This window comes from Panthera onca, chromosome C2 (assembly GCF_046562875.1).
Source record: "Panthera onca isolate mPanOnc1 chromosome C2, mPanOnc1 haplotype 2, whole genome shotgun sequence".
Lineage (NCBI taxonomy): Eukaryota > Metazoa > Chordata > Mammalia > Carnivora > Felidae > Panthera > Panthera onca.
Window position 1 is genome coordinate 117,342,522 of NC_138347.1, and position 20,820 is coordinate 117,363,341.

The window sequence follows — 20,820 nt, forward strand, 5'->3', positions numbered from 1 at the left end:
TACAAATTATAACAGTGAGATATCATTTCACATTTTCAGATTGGCAAACATTTACAAACATGTAAGAAAATGACAACTCATATTTAAGATAAGAGTGTAAATCAGTACAACTTTTGAGAGCAATTTGGTGATACCTAGTAAGCTGAAGACGCTCATGCCCTTCACTCTCATATTCTGCCATTGTCATTGACACTAGAAATAACCTTGCATAGTGAGCCCAAGTAGATTTGTATACATATACAGATTTTATTATTGTTTGTGCTATCAATTGGCTAGTATGGATGGGTATGGTTTTACTACATCAAGAATTAACTTTTATTGGCACCTGGGTGCCTCAGTCAGTTGAATCCAAATCTTGATTTTGGCTCAGGTCATGATCTCATAGTGTATGAGATTAAGCCCTGTGGCAGGATCTGTGCTGACAGCATGGAGCCTGCTTGAGAGTCTCTCTCTCCCTCTTTCTGCCCCTCTTCTGCTCACACACTCTCTCTCTTTCAAAATAAATACATAAATGTTTATAAATATAAATATAAATATATAATATATAATATATAAATAAATATAACTATATATAATATATAAATATAAATATAATAAATATATTATTAATATAAATATATAAACTTAAAGAACTTTTAAAAACCTTATTAATTGCCTAGATCACCCATTTTATGGTTTTCTCCTTCCTTTTGAGTTGGAGTGATCCAAATATTTTAATACACATGGAACCAATTCTCTACATATAAAAAAATGCTGACATAGCAAATATTTACAAATACCCTTTTGGGGGGTCCACATTTCTATCATGTACTGAAATTAAGAATAAATGTTCTCTTATTCTGTTATGGCTTTGCACACTGCAGCCTCCCTGACACTTAAGTCTACTTAATCTCTACTCCATCACAAACTGTCAACCTGGTGGAGATAAAGTAAATATTCAGCAAATATTTAGCTAACTAAAACTGGCTTCAGTAGTGACATCAGCAAATGGTCAAAAAAGATGTCCCTTGCTCATATCCTCTCGCAACGATAATTTGGCATCCATCCACAGACAAAAGTACCTTATGAGAGATGTTAGATGCAACGCCACATGCCAAAGTACCCAGGAGAAGTACTCCCTGGCCCTGCATTGAGTAATAGGTATATCAACCTCAATCCTGGCTCCAGCCCCTCTTGACTGCACTCCAGGAGATCTGGGGAACACTGTCTCAGACAACCACCCACAAATGAGAGATCCTTTGTGAAGTCAAGTTTCTAGCAGAGAAGTTCTAGCACACCAGTAAAGCAAAATTATATAAGTTTGTACGCACTGGGGAAGAGAAACAGTTCAACACATCACCCCTCTACCAAGGCAGCACAGTTCAATGCCAGAAGAGATTTTCTTGGCCCATGATTTCTCCTGCAAGGGAAAGTAAGAACATATGAGTAAGTGCCTAGCTCTCCAGCTGTGCAGGAAACTGCCCAAGAGGCCCATTTCTTTCTTGTCACATCCAAAGTATTAAGTCATGAGTTGCATGACTTTGGGGTAGGGAGTAGCTGAAAGCAGTAGATAAGATTCTCACAGGGGATTAATGGGACATGGGGATCCTACTGTGTCACAGACTCCATTAAAAAGCCAACCCACAATCACTAGGGACACTTCACTAACAGATTTTGTCAGTTGGCCCATAGGCACCACCAGCAGTCTGCACATCTAACTCACACCCCAACCCTGTGGCTGATACCTTCAGTATATTCCCAAAGACAGTGACAATTGAGCTTTGCAAGATGACTGGTGAGCACATGCAAAAACCTGGCCCCTAATCTTCAGGACCAGAAGACACCACACACTTGACCTTTAGCTCCACCCTTAGGAAAATGAGAGGGAGACTGTCAGCACCCAGATAGGTGCATTGCAGAGTTGATTTTTTTTAATGCTTGTTTTGAATTTCTACCACAAGAGGGAGCAAGAAACATGGATCAGATGTATCTAGAGAAGGTCTGAGAATGTTGCAGAATAACTAGAGGGTGGACAGAAGACATTTCTCTCCAGTCAGTCAGTAAAGACTGGAGGAAGTTATTGTTATTCAACGCAAAGGTAGCAACACAAGACTTCGAGGAACATGAAAAATCAAAGAAACATGACACAAGCAAGGACCATAATAATCTTTCAGTAACCAACTCCAAAAACATGAATATCTGCAATTTATGATAAAGAATTCAAAATAATTGTTTCAGGGAAGCTCAGTGAGCTATAAGAAATACAGGAAGACTATTCAACAAAATCAGGAAAATAATACATGAACAAAATGAAAAGTTTAACGAAGAGTTAGAAATAATAAATAAGAACCAAACAAAAATTCTGAAGCTGAAGAATACAGTGAATGAAATGAAAAATGCAATAAGAAGAATCAACAGAAGAATGGATCAAGCAGAAGAAAGAGTCTGTGAATTAGAAGACAAGATCTTTTAAATTATTCCGCTGGAGAAGAACAAAGAAAAAAGAATGAGAAATAATGAAGAAGGCCTACATAATCTATAGGATACCAGCAAGATCAACAATTTGCTAATTATTTGGGTCCCAGAAGCAGAACAGAGGGGAAAGGGTGCTGAAAGCTTATTTAAGGAAATAATGACTGAGAACTTCCCAAATCTGGGGAGATATTTGGACATCCAAGTTTATGAAATGTATAGGTCACCAAACAAACTCAAATAAAGAACTCTTCTCCAAGACACATTATAGTAAAACTGTAAAAAAAATCAAAGAAAAAAATCTTAAAGGCAGCAGGGAAAAGAAGTTTGTAACTTACCATGGAACCCCCACTGGACTATTAGATTTCTCAGCAGAAATCTTATAGGCCATTACAGAGTAAATATGATATAGCCAAAATGCTGAAAGAAAAAAAAAAAACTGTCAACCAAGAATACTCTATCTGGAAAATTTGTCTTTCAGAAATGAAAGAGAAAAAAAGAAGATTCCATACAAACAAGGGAGTATGAGGGAGGCTGAGGGAGTCATCACCGATAGACGTATTTTATAAGAAATCCTGAAGTGAGTTCTTTGAGTTGAAAGAACAGCAAGTATTAACATGAAAACATATGAAAATATAAACAAATTGATCAAAATAAGCACACAGTCAAATTCAGAGTATTCTAATACCATAATATTAGATATTAATATGCTCATATGGTAGCCCATTAACCACTTAACTCTAGTATAAAGGTTAAAGGACAGTTAAACAACTATAGTTAAAATAATTCATTAATAAACACATAATATAAAAAAAGATAAACCTAACATCAAACACTTTAAAGAGGGGACTAAATGGTGAGTTTTTGTATGCGATCAAAGTTATCAGCTGAAAATAGATTGTTTTTATACATAATGCTTTATGTAAGCTTCACAGCAACCACAGAACAAAAAACCTACACTAAATACACAAAAGATAAAGAGAAGGAAATCAAAGCATCCCATTATGAAAAATCATTAATTATCAAAGGGGCACAGCTAGAGAAGAAGAATAGAACAAGGAAACTACAGAAGAGCCAGATTAATAAAATGACATTAGTGTACTTACCAATAAGCAAGGACTTAAATTTAAATAGATTCAATTATCCAATCAAAATTCATTGAATGGCTGGGTGGCTAAAAAAAATGAGACCCAAATAAACACTGCCTCCAAGAGGCTCACTTCAGATTTAGGAACACACACAGTCTCAAAGTGAAGTGATGGAAAAAGATCTTCCATGAAATGGAAACCAAAAGAGAGCAGTGTTAGCTATACTTATATAAGAAAAAAAAAACAAAAAACAGACTTTAAGCTAGAAAGGGTAGACAAAGAAGGTCATTATGTAACAATAAAGCTGTCAATTCATCAAAAGGATACAATCATCATAAATATATATGCACCCAACATTAGGGTACCTAAATATATTAAGCAAATACTACAGATCTGAAGGGAGAAATTAACAATACAACAGTAGTTGAAGACTTCAATACCCTACTTCTGACAATGGATAATCCAGACAAAAAATAAATGTGAACACGGACTGGAATTATACTTTAGGCCAAATGGACCTAAAAGATATGTACAGAACACTGTATCCAAAAGCAGCAACATACACATTCTTCTCAAGTGTAGAAGAAGCAATTTCAGAGGTAGATCGTATGATGGGTTACAAAATATGTCTTAATAAATTTAATAAGATTGAAACCATACCAAGTATCTTTTCTGAACACAGTGGTCTGAGACTAGAAATAAATAGCAATAAAACTGAAAAATTAACAAACATGTGGAAATTAAAACAGCCCTGAACAATCAATGGGTTAAGAAGAAATAGAAGGGGAAATCTCAAATATATATATATACACGCACGTATATATATGTATATACATATATATACGTGCGTGTATATAGATAGATAGATAGATAGATAGCTATACATATAAACAAATGAAAATGGAAACACAATACCAAAACTTATAAGATTCAGCAAAGCAACTGAAACAGGGAAGTTTATAGCAATAAATGCCTACATTAAGAAAAAAAGAAAGATCGCAAATAAGCAATCTAACTTTACACCTCAAGGAACTAGAAAAAGAAGATCAAACTAAACCCAAATGTAGTAGAAGGAAAGAAATGAAAAAGAACACAGCAAAAATAAATGGAGACCATAAAACAATAGAAAAGGTCAAATGAAATTAAGAGCAGTTTTTTGAAAAGATAAAATAAACAAACTTTTCATTGACTAAGAAAAAAAGAATAAAATAAAGAAAATCAGAAATGAAAAAGGAGACATTACTGAAACCACAGATGAAAAAAAGGATTATAAGAGACTACTATGAATGATTACATGCCAACCAACTGGATAACCTCAGAGAAATGCACAAGTTTCTAGAAACATACAACCTACCAAGACTGAATTGTGAAAATAGAACAAACCAATATTGAGATTGAATCAATAACCAAAAATGTCTGAACAGAAAAAAAGTCCTGGGCCAAGTGGTTTCCCTGGTAAAGTCTACCAAACATTTAAAGAAAAATTAACACTAATTCTTCAAATTCTTCCAAAGAATTGAAGAGTAGGGAACACTTCCAAAATTATTTTACAACACCAGCATTACCCTGATACCAAAGTTAGATAAAAACACTAAAAAACAAACAAACAAAAGGCTATAGGCCAACATCCCTGTTTAACATGATGCAAAAAGTTTCATGAAAATGTTAGAAAACTAAATTCAATAATACTTTAAAAGGACCGTACACCATGATCAACTGGGGTTCATCCTTCAAATACAAAATCGTTTCATTATTATATGAATACATAATGTAATACATCACATTAACAGAATAAAAGATAAAAAATCATGATCATCTCAATAGAAGCAGAAAAGGCATTTGACAAAATCCAACATCCTTTCATGGTAAAAACTCTCAACAAACTGGATATAGAAGAAATATACTTCAACATAATAAAGGCCATGTATAATAAGCCAACGGCCAACATCTTGCTCAAAAAGTTGAAAAAAAGTTGAAAGCTTTTCCTCCAACATCAAGACAAAAACAAAAGTGACCACTCTCACTATTATTAAACATGGTACTGAAAATCCCAGCCACACCAATCAAGCAAGAAAAAAAATAAATAAATAAAAGGCATCCAAATTGAAAAGTGGTAAAGTTGTCTCTGCTGCAAATGGTATGATCTTATATATAAAAAATCCTAACTATTCCACTTGCAGGATACAAAACCAGCATGCACAAATCACTAGCATTCCTATACATGAACAACAAAATATCTGAAAAATAAATGAATTGATCCCATTCACAATAGCATCAAAAACAATAAAATACTTAAAAATTTAAACAAGAACAATGACCTGTACACTGAAAACTAGAAGACATTGATGAAAAAAAAAAAATGAAGGCATAAATGAATAGGAAGATATCCCATGTTACGGATTAGAAGAATAAATATTGTTAACATGTTCATATCTACTCAAAGCCATCTGTCAGTTCAAAGACATTCCTAACAAAATTCTAGCAGCATTTTTCACAGAAATAGAAAAACAATCCAAAAATCTATATGGAATCACTTAGGGCTCCAGACAGCCAAAGCAATCCTAAGAATGATGACTGAAGCTGGGAGCATCACACTTTCTGATTTCAAATTGTATTACAAAACTATAATAATCCAGACAGTGTGACATTGGCGTAAAAACAGACACATAGATTAATGGAACAAAATCAAGAGCCCAGAAATAGACCCTCACATGTACAAACAACTAATATTTGACAAAAGAAGGCAAGAATACTCAATGGGGAAAGGACTCTTTCTTCAATAAATGGTATTGAGAAAATTGGATAATCACATACAGAAGAATGAAACTGGAACCCTATTTTATACCATTCACAAAAAATTAATTCAAAATGGATTAAAGACTTAAACATAATACCTGAACCTCTGAGAAGAAAACATAAGGAAAGCTTTTTGACATTGTCTTGGCAATAATTTTTCTGGATATGACACTAAAAGCACAAGTAACAAAAGCAAAAATAAATAAATGAGATTACATCAAACTAAAAAACTTCTGCATAACAAAAGAAACAACAAAATGAAAAGGCAACCTAATGAATAAAATGAGATATTTGCAAATTATATATTTGATAAAGGGTTATATTCAAGTTATATAAAGAACTCATGTGATATTATTTACTGAACAGTTAAAAAAGCAAACAGGATTTAAAAATGTGCAAAATTAATGAACAATTTTTCCAAAGAAGACATAGAAATGGCCAAAAAGTACATGAAAAGATGTTCAACATCACTAATCATCAGGGAAATGGATATCAAAACCACAACATACAACCGCACACCTATTCGAACGGCTTTTATAAAAGAGAGAGTAAGAGAACAAGCAAGGATGGGAAGAAAAGGAAATCCTTGTGCACTAACAGTATGAATGTAAATTGGTACAGCCAGCATAAAAAAATAGTGTGGAGGTTTCTTTAAATATTAAAAATAGAACTGCATGATATAGTAATTTCACTTCTAGATATGTATCCAAAGGAAATGAAATCAGGATCCCAAAGATATATATGCACTCCCGTGTTCTCATGGCATTATTTTGTAATAGCCAATAAGGAAACAACCTAAGTGCCTACCTGTAGGTGAATGGATGAAGATGTGGTGTGTATATATTGGATATGTATACATTCATACATACATACACACATATAGTGGAATATTATTCAGCCATGAAACTGAAGAAAGTCCTGCCATATGACAACATGGATGGAACTTGAGGGTATTATGCTAAGTGAGTCACACAGAGAAAGACAAATACTGTATGATATCATTTATAAGTGAAATCTTGAAAACATGAACTAATGGAAATAGAGAGTAGAATGGTGGTTGCCAGGGACTAGAGAAAATGGGGAGATATCCGTCAAAGGATCTAAACTTCCAGTAATACAATAAATAAGTTCTGGGGATCTAATGTACAACACAGGAATTATAATTGGCAATACTGAATTATATACGTGAAAGAGACTAAGGGAGTAGGTCTTAATTGTTCTTATCACAAAAAAGAAATGGTAATTACGTGAAGGGTTAACTAACACTACTGTGGTAGTCATTTTGTAGTGTGTGTCAGATCATCACAATATACACTTTATTCTTTTTAATTTTAATTTTAATTTTTTATTCTTTTAGAGGGGGAAGGGACAGAGGGAGAGACAGAGAAAATATCTTAAGCAGGCTCCACACTCATTTTCAGAGCCCAATATGGGCTTTGATCCCACAACCCTGGGATCACGACCTCAGCCAAAATCAAGTCGGCTGCTGAATTGACTGAGCCACCCAGATGCTCCTACAATTTAAACTTACACAATATTTTATTTCAGTGATATCTCAATAGACCTGGAATTATAACTTTTAAAAAACTTGTTTGTGATCAAGGAGGCAAACACTTCTGTACATATGCTGCTATTAAAAAGTAAAATCAGGGGGGAGTGCCGGAAGATGGCGGTGTAGGAGGACGCGGGGCTCACAGCGCGTCCTGCCGATCACTTAGATTCCACCTACACCTGCCTAAAGAACCCAGAAAACCGCCAGAGGATTAGCAGAAGGGAGTCTCCGGAGTCAAGCGCAGACGAGAGGCCCACGGAAGAGGGTAGGAAGGGCGGCAAGGCGGTGCGCGCTCCACGGACTGGCGGGAGGGAGCCGGGGCGGAGGGGCGGCTCGCCGGCCAAGCAGAGCCCCCGAGTCTGGCTGGCAAAAGCGGAGGGGCCGGACAGACTGTGTTCCGACAGCAAGCGCGACTTAGCGTCTGGGAGGTCATAAGTTAACAGCTCTGCTCAGAAAGCGGGAAGGCTGGAGGACAAAGGGAGGGAGAGCTGCTGAGCCCCCAGACGGCAGAGCTCAGCTTGGCGGGGAACAAAGGCGCCAGCGCCATCTCCCCCGCCCATCCCCCAGCCAAAATCCCAAAGGGAACCAGTTCCTGCCAGAGAACTTGCTCGCTCCGCGCAAACACCCAACTCTGTGCTTCTGCGGAGCCAAACCTCCGGCAGCGGATCTGACTCCCTCCCGCTGCCACAGGGCTCCTCCTGAAGTGGATCACCTAAGGAGAAGCGAGCTAAGCCTGCCCCTCCACCCCCCGTGCACCTTGCCTACCCACCCCAGCTAATACGCCAGATCCCCAGCAACACAAGCCTGGCAGTGTGCAAGTAGCCCAGACGGGACACGCCACCCCACAGTGAATCCCGCCCCTAGGAGAGGGGAAGAGAAGGCACACACCAGTCTGACTGTGGCCCCAGCAGTGGGCTGGGGGCAGACATCGGGTCGGACTGCGGCCCCGCCCACTAACTCCAGTTATACACCACAGCACAGGGGAAGTGCCCTGCAGGTCCTCACCACACCAGGGACTCTCCAAAATGACCAAACGGAAGAATTCCCCTCAGAAGAATCTCCAGGAAATAACAACAGCTAATGAACTGATCAAAAAGGATTTAAATAACATAACAGAAAGTGAATTTAGAATAACAGTCATAAAATTAATCGCTGGGCTTGAAAACAGTATACAGGACAGCAGAGAATCTCTTGCCACAAAGATCGAGGGACTAAGGAACAGTCACGAGGAGTTGAAAAACGCTTTAAACGAATTGCAAAACAAAATGGAATCCACGATGGCTCGGCTTGAAGAGGCAGAGGAGAGAATAGGTGAACTAGAAGATAAAGTTATGGAGAAAGAGGAAGCTGAAAGAAAGAGAGATAAAAAAATCCAGGAGTATGAGGGGAAAATTAGAGAACTAAGTGATACACTAAAAAAAAATAATATACGCATAATTGGTATCCCAGAGGAGGAAGAGAGAGGGAAGGGTGCTGAAGGGGTACTTGAACAAATTATAGCTGAGAACTTCCCTGAACTGGGGAAGGAAAAAGGCATTGAAATCCAAGAGGCACAGAGAACTCCCTTCAGACGTAACTTGAATCGATCTTCTGCACGACATATCATAGTGAAACTGGCAAAATACAAGGATAAAGAGAAAATTCTGAAAGCAGCAAGGGATAAACGTGCCCTCACATATAAAGGGAGACCTATAAGACTCGTGACTGATCTCTCCTTTGAAACTTGGCAGGCCAGAAAGGCTTGGCACGATATCTACAGTGTGCTAAATAGAAAAAATATGCAGCCGAGAATCCTTTATCCAGCAAGTCTGTCATTTAGAATAGAAGGAGAGATAAAGGTCTTCCCAAACAAACAAAAACTGAAGGAATTTGTTACCACGAAACCAGCCCTACAAGAGATCCTAAGGGGGATCCTGTGAGACAAAGTACCAGAGACATCACTACAAGCATAAAACATACAGACATCACAATGACTCTAAACCCATATCTTTCTATAATAACACTGAATGTAAATGGATTAAATGCGCCAACTAAAAGACATAGGGTATCAGAATGGATAAAAAAACAAGACCCATCTATTTGCTGTCTACAAGAGACTCATTTTAGATCTGAGGACACCTTTAGATTGAGAGTGAGGGGATGGAGAACTATTTATCATGCTCCTGGAAGCCAAAAGAAAGCTGGAGTAGCCATACTTATATCAGACAAACTAGACTTTAAATTAAAGGCTGTAACAAGAGATGAAGAAGGGCATTATATAATAATCACAGGGTCTATCCACCAGGAAGAGCTAACTATTATAAATGTCTATGCGCCAAATACCCGAGCCCCCAGATATATAAAACAATTACTCATAAACATAAGCAACCTTATTGATAAGAATGTGGTCATTGCAGGGGACTTTAACACCCCACTTACAGAAATGGATAGATCATCTAGACACACAGTCAATAAAGAAACAAGGGCCCTGAATGATACATTGGATCAGATGGACTTGACAGATATATTTAGAACTCTGCATCCCAAAGCAACAGAATATACTTTCTTCTCGAGTGCACATGGAACATTCTCCAAGATAGATCATATACTGGGTCACAAAACAGCCCTTCATAAGTTTACAAGAATTGAAATTATACCATGCATACTTTCAGACCACAATGCTATGAAGCTTGAAATCAACCACAGGAAAAAGTCTGGAAAACCTCCAAAAGCATGGAGGTTAAAGAACACCCTACTAACGAATGAGTGGGTCAACCAGGCAATTAGAGAAGAAATTAAAACATATATGGAAACAAACGAAAATGAAAATACAACAATCCAAACGCTCTGGGATGCAGCGAAGGCAGTCCTGAGAGGAAAATACATTGCAATCCAGGCCTATCTCAAGAAACAAGAAAAATCCCAAATACAAAATCTAACAGCACACCTAAAGGAAATAGAAGCAGAACAGCAAAGGCAGCCTAAACCCAGCAGAAGAAGAGAAATAATAAAGATCAGAGCAGAAATAAACAATATAGAATCTAAAAAAACTGTAGAGCAGATCAACGAAACCAAGAGTTGGTTTTTTGAAAAAATAAACAAAATTGACAAACCTCTAGCCAGGCTTCTCAAAAAGAAAAGGGAGATGACCCAAATAGATAAAATCATGAATGAAAATGGAATGATTACAACCAATCCCTCAGAGATACAAACAATTATCAGGGAATACTATGAAAAATTATATGCCAGCAAATTGGACAACCTGGAAGAAATGGACAAATTTCTAAACACCCACACTCTTCCAAAACTCAATCAGGAGGAAATAGAAAGCTTGAACAGACCCATAACCAGCGAAGAAATTGAATCGGTTATCAAAAATCTCCCAACAAATAAGAGTCCAGGACCAGATGGCTTCCCAGGGGAGTTCTACCAGACATTTAAAGCAGAGATAATACCTATCCTTCTCAAGCTATTCTAAGAAATAGAAAGGGAAGGAAAACTTCCAGACTCATTCTATGAAGCCAGTATTACTTTGATTCCTAAACCAGACAGAGACCCAGTAAAAAAAGAGAACTACAGGCCAATATCCCTGATGAATATGGATGCAAAAATTCTTAATAAGATACTAGCAAATCGAATTCAACAGCATATAAAAAGAATTATTCACCATGATCAAGTGGGATTCATTCCTGGGATGCAGGGCTGGTTCAACATTCGCAAATCGATCAACGTGATACATCACATTAACAATAAAAAAGAGAAGAACCATATGATCCTGTCAATCGATGCAGAAAAGGCCTTTGACAAAATCCAGCACCCTTTCTTAATAAAAACCCTTGAGAAAGTCGGGATAGAAGGAACATACTTAAAGATCATAAAGGCCATTTATGAAAAGCCCACAGCTAACATCATCCTCAACGGGGAAAAACTGAGAGCTTTTTCCCTGAGATCAGGAACACGACAGGGATGCCCACTGTCACCGCTGCTGTTTAATATAGTGCTGGAAGTTCTAGCATCAGCAATCAGACAACAAAAGGAAATCAAAGGCATCAAAATTGGCAAAGATGAAGTCAAGCTTTCGCTTTTTGCAGATGACATGATATTATACATGGAAAATCCGATAGACTCCACCAAAAGTCTGCTAGAACTGATACATGAATTCAGCAAAGTTGCAGGATACAAAATCAATGTGCAGAAATCAGTTGCATTCTTATACACTAACAATGAAGCAACAGAAAGACAAATGAAGAAACTGATCCCATTCACAATTGCACCAAGAAGCATAAAATACCTAGGAATAAATCTAACCAAAGATGTAAAAGATCTGTATGCTGAAAACTATAGAAAGCTTATGCAGGTAATTGAAGAAGATATAAAGAGATGGAAAGACATTCCCTGCTCATGGATTGGAAGAATAAATATTGTCAAAATGTCAATACTACCCAAAGCTATCTACACATTCAATGCAATCCCAATCAAAATTGCACCAGCATTCTTCTCAAAACTAGAACAAGCAATCCTAAAATTCATATGGAACCACAAAAGGCCCCGAATAGCCAAAGTAATTTTGAAGAAGAAGACCAAAGCAGGAGGCATCACAATCCCAGACTTTAGCCTCTACTACAAAGCTGTCATCATCAAGACAGCATGGTATTGGCATAAAAACAGACACATAGACCAATGGAATAGAATAGAAACCCCAGAACTAGACCCACAAACGTATGGCCAACTCATCTTTGACAAAGCAGGAAAGAACATCCAATGGAAAAAAGACAGTCTCTTTAACAAATGGTGCTGGGAGAACTGGACAGCAACATGCAGAAGGTTGAAACTAGACCACTTTCTCACACCATTCACAAAAATAAACTCAAAATGGATAAAGGACCTGAATGTGAGACAGGAAACCATCAAAACCTTAGAGGAGAAAGCAGGAAAAGACCTCTCTGACCTCAGCCGTAGCAATCTCTTACTCGGCACATCCCCAAAGGCAAGGGAATTAAAAGCAAAAGTGAATTACTGGGACCTTATGAAGATAAAAAGCTTCTGCACAGCAAAGGAAACAACCAACAAAACTAAAAGGCAACCAACGGAATGGGAAAAGATATTTGCAAATGACACATCGGACAAAGGGCTAGTATCCAAAATCTATAAAGAGCTCATCAAACTCCACACCAGAAAAACAAATAACCCAGTGAAGAAATGGGCAGAAAACATGAATAGACACTTCTCTAAAGAAGACATCCGGATGGCCAACAGGCACATGAAAAGATGTTCAACGTCGCTCCTTATCAGGGAAATACAAATCAAAACCACACTCAGATACCACCTCACGCCAGTCAGAGTGGCCAAAATGAAGAAATCAGGAGACTATAGATGCTGGAGAGGATGTGGAGAAACAGGAACCCTCTTGCACTGTTGGTGGGAATGCAAATTGGTGCAGCCGCTCTGGAAAGCAGTGTGGAGGTTCCTCAGAAAATTAAAAATAGACCTACCCTATGACCCAGCAATAGCACTGCTAGGAATTTATCCAAGGGATACAGGAGTACTGATGCATAGGGGCACCTGTACCCCAATGTTTATAGCGGCACTCTCAACAATAGCCAAATTATGGAAAGAGCCTAAATGTCCATCAACTGATGAATGGATAAAGAAATTGTGGTTTATATACACAATGGAATACTACGTGGCAATGAGAAAAAATGAAATATGGCCTTTTGTAGCAACATGGATGGAACTGGAGAGTGTGATGCTAAGTGAAATAAGCCATACAGAGAAAGACAGATACCATATGGTTTCACTCTTATGTGGATCCTGAGAAACATAACAGAAACCCATGGGGGAGGGGAAGGAAAAAAAAAAAAAAAAAAGAGGTTAGAGTGGGAGAGAGCCAAAGCATTAGAGACTGTTAAAAACTGAGAACAAACTGAGGGTTGATGGGGGGTGGGAGGGAGGGCAGGGTGGGTGATGGGTATTGAGGAGGGCACTTTTTGGGATGAGCACTGGGTGTTGTATGGAAACCAATTTGACAGTAAATTTCATATATTAAAAAATAAAAAAAAATAAAAAAAAAATAAAAAAATAAAAAAAAATAAAATCTTTAAGTATAAAAAAAAAAAAAAAAAAAAAAAAAAGTAAAATCAGGGGTGCCTGGATGGCTCAGTCTGTTGAGTGTCCGACTTCAGCTCAGGTCATGATCTCACGGTTCATGAGTTTGAGCCCCGCATCGGGCTCTATGCTGACAGCTCAGAGCCTGGAGCCTGCTTCCAATTCTGTGTCTCCCTCTCTCTAGGTCCCTCTCCCCCTCATGCTCTCTCTTTCTCTCAAAAATAAATAAATGTTAAAAAAAATTTTTTAAGTAAAATCATTATTATAAGCAAATATGGAAGAGTATATCATTATACAATAACAGTATAATCTGTGTATTCATGCTTTTGTCAATAAGTCATATTAATTTGAAACTATAAAGAAAAGATCTTTTCTCTACAAAGTATTTATCAGTGCACCTGGGTGGCTCAGTCAGTTAGGCGTCTGACTTCAGCTCGGGTCATGATCTCGCTGTTCATGGGTTTGAGCCCTGCATTGGGCTCTGTGCTAACAGCTCAGAGCCTAAAACCTGCTTTTGGATTCCATGTCTCCCTCTTTCTCTGTCACTCCCCCACTAGCACTCTGTCTCTCTCTCTCTCTCAAAAATAAATAAACACTTTTAAAAAAGTATTTATATATACTTCGATGCAGCAATCACTGTGTTCACTAAAGTCATCTTTAAGAATAGTAATTCCATTCTTTCAGAAAAATTAAGATTAAATTTAGGAGGATTATGTGACTAGAGAGGATTCACATATGGGATTCATGGAATTTTATGAAACTCCCTTTCTAGGAGTCTCACTTTGTGGTTCTATCATTTCCAAGAGATAGGATAAAAAAGTTTGGTATTTCTTAATAAACTTGTCACCATACAAATTGTTACTAAAGTTTAAGGGCTATTTTTCTTCTATTTCTTTATTTTGGCTTCTCTGAACTATCTTATGATTTTAGAAATTGCATATACTTCTACCATACTATGAACAATGGTCATCTATATATATAATCAAGATGGAGAATTCTCCTGAGGAACTGAACTATTAAAAACCATAACGTGTTCACATCTAATTTCTCCTGGTATATTCACTACAGTAAGAAATACAAGATTATTTGTAGAAAATAAATAGAAAAATACTTTATTGTATTGTGGCCACATGAATAATATATGATATTTTAACTGAGAAGTTACATTTCTTAAATCATTAACCTGTTGGTGGCTTGTTTTTTTTTGCTTTTCTTTTTTTTTTTTTTTTTCTTTTTCTTTTTTTTTAGTTCATGTCAGTATGCAGTACATTTACTTCTCTGGGGATGTTTTGTTTTCTCTTTCATGCTCTACAGGCCTCCATTTAAACCAAAGTTTACCAACAGACCATTAGAGTTGTTTATCAAAAGCATCCATTTTTTATTAGTATTTGTGAGTAGTGCCCTTTAATGTAAAGTGAACAGAATACATATTAACCAAGTTATAGATCTTCATTCAGTGATTACATATATTTGTATATATGTATATATTTCCACATGCAATATATGAAATCTAAATGTGATATTTTTATTCCCATTTTACATAACTTTCATTCTAATACCAGTTTGAAATCATGTATTTTTAAATATTACATAAAGACTCAAAGGTTAGTTTAAAATTAGCTGTTTCTCTATCTTGCCTTCCTCTCCCCAAAAAAGCAATGGGAAAAAGAAGGGTTAGCATTCATCACTAATGTTAAAGAGATACAAGACAAATGAATAAAACAAAGTGTGAAGAAAATGGCTAAACTAAAATGTGATATATTGATTAGAATCTCTTAAGATTTAGTCATTAATGCACCTGTATGGCTACATTTTCATATTTACCTAACAAAAAAATATTGGTCCCCCAAGAACTTGGAAAGAAATAAGATTTTCATCAAGAATTAAAATTCAAGAGGAACACATAATAAGTCTTCTCGAAGAGGTAGTATGATTCTCAGGCAAGGTTTAAGTGACTTTATAATAATCTAATGGATAGTGTTACTATAGCACAAGGAAGAATGTGTAAATGCCAGGCTGGTTAATCTAGAAGCAAAGAGAAAAATAGAAGCCGTGCCCATCTGTAGTAGGTCATTTCCAAAATGGTCCCTGATAACTCCTGTGTCCTGGTATTCAAATCCTTACTTGATCCCTCCCATACTGTAACAGCAGTCATTGGTCAGAATGACTAATAGAAAATGGCAGCAATGATAGTATGTCTTCTCCAAGATTAATTTCTAAAAGACTGAGGTTTCTGTCTTGGTTGCGACATCTCTCTCAATTCCTTGAATCTGGGGAATTCATGTCATATGCAACTCTATGGTGATAACTATGTGGTGAGGAACTGAAGCCCCCTTAAGCCAGTTAAGTGAACTGAAAAATAGATCCTCTAGCCCCATTCACATCCTCACAGAATGCAGCCTGGGCTGTATGCAGCTTGACCCCTGAGACTTTAAGTCAGGACCACTCACCAAAACCAATCCCCTATTTCTTGACCCTCAGCAAGTGTATGAGATAATAAATACGTTCATTGTTTCAAGCTGCTATGTTTTGGGAGTAACTTTTGTGCAGCTATGGATAACTAATACAACATCGAAGCACAGCAAGAGAGAGAGATTGGGCACTAAATTTTGATTTTCAGAATCACTAAGTTTTTCCCTTAATGAATATGAAAGCAAAGACTTTCCACCAAGAACTCCCAAGACATATCTGAGATGAATGACTCCATGTGACCTACTTGTATCCTGCAACTTAGCCTGCTGTTAAGCAATCCATGCACATAATTCCTCTTTTCCTGGTGGAATATTCACCACGCGACCCTCTAACTAACTTGAGTTACCAAGAAGTTCAACTACAAAGAGAAACTGCACTGACATGAGCATTCAAATCACTAGGAAAGCTACTCTCCCTTCGAAGTTACGTTAGCAATCTGACTGGAAATATTTGCATTGAAAGACCAGTCAATATGATTCTGCCATTGACAGAGTGCTATGAAACTTGGGATTCCTAGCCCACGACAACTGAGAGCCAAACTATCAAAGCACAAAAGTTGGTGTATTCACAAAAGTGGTATCTCCTTGAGGGGATAACCATAACCCTTCTGCAGATGACACTTCTCTTGAAACCAACATGGCTCTGTGAGAGTACCTCATGTCTTCGTACCAACATGACAAAAGAAATTCCCTGTCTCTGAAATCAAGCAAGAATTCCATGCAGGTTCCATGAGGAAAGGGATATTGTCTTATGCACTCATTGGTATATCCTTTGCCTGGCACAGCAGGTCCTCAATAAATATTTATTGAATAAACATAAACTTAAATACTAGTCAGACATTCTTCTGTGTTTCACACTCATTCCTCACAGAAGCCATTGTCTATCTTTCCTAATTTCCTCATACGTCCAAGAATGCAACATCTCCTATTATCAAATGACTTCTCTCCTAGTTCACCACTAAAATATATAAATTCTCAAAAGGGAAGATCTCTTAACTTCCTGCCACAAAATTTATACCAATTTGTATCAACATTAAGAATACTAACATTAAGAATACTAACATATCCTAAAGACCATTCCATATTCATACATACACATGCACCTCATTTGGTTAAACTGGTAGATTCTTGACTTGTTGCTAATTCTAGTGGAAAATTTTCTACTATGTCACTATTTGTCACAATACGGACTAGGCTTTGTGGATGTAATTGTAAAGGAATTGTATTTCCAGCTCTCTTCTACTGATAACTATTATCAAAAAATAGATGTTTCACAAATTATTTAACATTGGTTCTAGGTGTTAGAATAACATTCTAGTTAATAAATGTATAGGTCAAATGATATATATATATTTTTTTAATTATGAAAGATATTGCCCTACTACTCTCAAGAAAGTTCTACCACCTTACAATATTGCCACTATTCTATGGTAGTATCTATATACACACCTACTAGATATAAAGTTTTGGCCAATCTATTAAGGGAAAATTGGTTTTTGCATGCACTTTTTATTTTGTATACTGTCCAATTAAATGTGAGACTGACCACTCCTTTTTGTATGTATAATCCATTTTGAATATTTTTCCAGTAAGATGCCTGTTTAAGGTTTCAAAAAAAATTGTTCAGTTCATCTAGTGTTTATTGATTGGTGTAAATTCATTTTATAAAACTAAATTTTTTAATTTTAATAATTCTTTGTCATTGCTATATGACACAAGTATATTATATCCCTTATTTTTTGCTAGTTTTATTACATATTTGAGATGTATAAACTTATATATGTAACATAAGTAAATTTATGAAAGCATAAACTTGTAAAGTATATGAATAAAATGGGCAATTAACTTCATAATTACTTTGCATCTACCTGTGACATCTGTAAAACAATTGGGGAAAAATTGACTGCTGGGTTTTCCTATTCATTCAAGGTACATAGCCTTTCACTTCTTTTATATCTTACATTTATGCTCATGCCTGTTTGGATGGATACTATTGTCAATGTATCATTTTTAAAAAATTCTACATTCCAGTTTGGTTTTTAATTGATTTAATTTCTTGCTAAATTCACTGCCTAAATCTAGTGGTTTATATTTTTTTAGAATTTTTCTATTCTTCACATCATTCTCTGGGTGAATTATAGCTTTATTTCTTCTATTCTAAGCTTTATATCTTTCTTCTTGCTTCATTACAATGGCCATGATATGATATCTGGAATAATGATGAATAAACATGGTAAGTGCCAGTCTCTGACGAAAAAAAATTTAATATTTATAACCAATTAATATGCCATATACTCTATTTTTGTAGATACCTTTAAAGTAATTTTAAGTTTACTCTTTGCTTACAAATAACTTATTTTTTATCATTAAGAAATGTTATAATTTACCAAATGCTATTTCTACATCTATTGAAAAATTACACAATTTTCTTCCTTATTTTGTTGCTGTGGGAAGTTATACTGGCTGATTTTAAAATGTTAAAGCAATCTCAAATTTCCTGTCTAACACCAAATTGTTCCCAAAGTCTCATCTTTTTATACATTGCTTGATGAATTTGACAATAATTTGCTTTGAATCATCACATCCTTGTTCATGAGAGTCATTAGTTTATAGATTTTTTTTTTGAAATTTCTGTCCAGTTTGTTATTAATCTATGCACTAACCAAGGTAGGAAAATTTCTTTTTCATTCTCTATTCTCCTTAACATTGTTTTACAAAAGTATCGTAAGTTCAACAGTAAATCATTTAGACCTATTTTTTTTTTTATGCAGGGAAAGGTGTATGTATGTGAAGATTGTTAATCATGCATCCAATATATTTGGTAGATATAAGACTATTCAGATTTTCTATTTCCTCTTGTATTGGTTTTGGTGAATTTTGCTTTTAAAGGAAATTGTCCATTTAATTTATATTGTGAAATTCAGTAGCAGGTATGTGTTCATAATGTCAACTTTATTATCTTTTAAAATTCCTGCGAAAATTGTATTGTTTCCTTTTTCATTTCTGAACTTCGTACATTTTATTTTTTCCTTCTCTGGTCAGAGGTTTGATTCATTATTTAATGATTTCAACAATACCGCACTTTTGACTTGGTTGATTATCTCAATTATGTTTACTTTTTATTATTTTTTTCTTACTTTATTATTTTATTAATTTAGATTACATTTGTTTTTTTTTTCTAATTTCTTGAGATATGTATTAGAAATTGATTTTCAGGGGTGCCTGGGTGGCTCAGTCAGTTAAGCTATGGACTTCTGCTCAGGTCATGATCTCACAGTTTGTGAGTTTGAGCCCAGCATCTGCTGTTTGAGTTTTTGAACCTGCTTCAGATTCTCTGTTTCTCTCTCTCTCTCTCTCTCTCTGCCCCTCCTCCGCTGGCTCTCTCAAAATAAATAAGCATTTTTTAATTGATTTTCAGCCTTTATTTTTTCCTAATGGATGTACCAAATATATCATGTTTCTGCTTAGATGCAGAAAACCACAAGAGAACATCACTTCACACAGTGAGGAAAATCCAAATAATCCCGCAAATCATTTTTTTTTTTTTTTTTTAGCCAGAGAGCTGAAGTCAAAAGGCAACCAGATGAACTGAATTTCAAAAAGGTGTGTACTCCTGAGGAGCTAGAGACACAAACTGTTTTACCTTTTAAACAGCACTGGAGGGAGACGCGGCAGCCACAAGAGAGTAAGAAGAAAAGTAACAATTTCACAAACCCATCACTAGCTGGAAAAGCGTGGAATTCATGGAATTCATGGGAGCCCCAGACAGACACGGAGCCTGCACTCATTCAAATCGCTTTTCCCTGCCTCTAAACCCTGCGCTCCCGGGAGCAGAGCAGGACACCTCTGGAACTGTCTTTCCGGCCGGCGTAAAACCCCGCCCACTTCCTGGAGCCGGCTCTCGAAGGAAGCTAAAGCATTCCGCTGCGCCTGGAGAAGCAGGGAGCGCTCTCACCGCTAGGGTTCCAGTAAATATCTACTGACTGATGGAGGGGTGGAAGCAAAAGGTGTCCGCCCCCTTGGGATGGAATGGCCAGGCTGTAGCCCTTGCTTTAGGTGAAGGGAAACCGCTGCTGAAGAGCCGAGAGGTAAAAGCTGCCTGCATTTACGTGGGAGACAGGAATGCCCACCTGCCCGCACCCAAAGCCCCGAACAGAGAAACAAACTGCAAGCCCTCTCACAACAGCCACCCAGGCCGAGATAGCTGCTGCTGCTGCTGCTGCTGCTGCTGCTGAGAGAGCAGTAAAGCGGCACCAACTCCCTCAGAAGGCAGGAAACCGGATTGAGCGCGGAATCGGAGTCGTGCACTGCTCTGATACAAAACACAGGTGTGCTATCCCTGGGGGAGGCCAGGGAGCTCTCGCAAGCAGGCTTACAG

At 36.8% G+C, this 20,820-nt stretch overlaps 1 long non-coding RNA gene across 2 annotated transcripts in view; it reads right to left on the bottom strand.

Moving 5' to 3' along the window:
- LOC132683198 (uncharacterized) overlaps positions 1-20,289 on the bottom strand; it is a 161,308-nt gene extending 141,019 nt beyond the window's left edge. The window contains exon 1 of one of the 2 annotated variants that reach the window (XR_013557779.2): positions 20,086-20,289. This is a non-coding gene — a long non-coding RNA (uncharacterized LOC132683198). Of the gene's footprint in view, positions 1-1,310; positions 1,383-20,085 lie in introns of those variants that run through there. The other variant, XR_009612096.3, reaches the window with a different exon arrangement.
- Between the last annotated feature and the right edge of the window lie 531 nt (positions 20,290-20,820).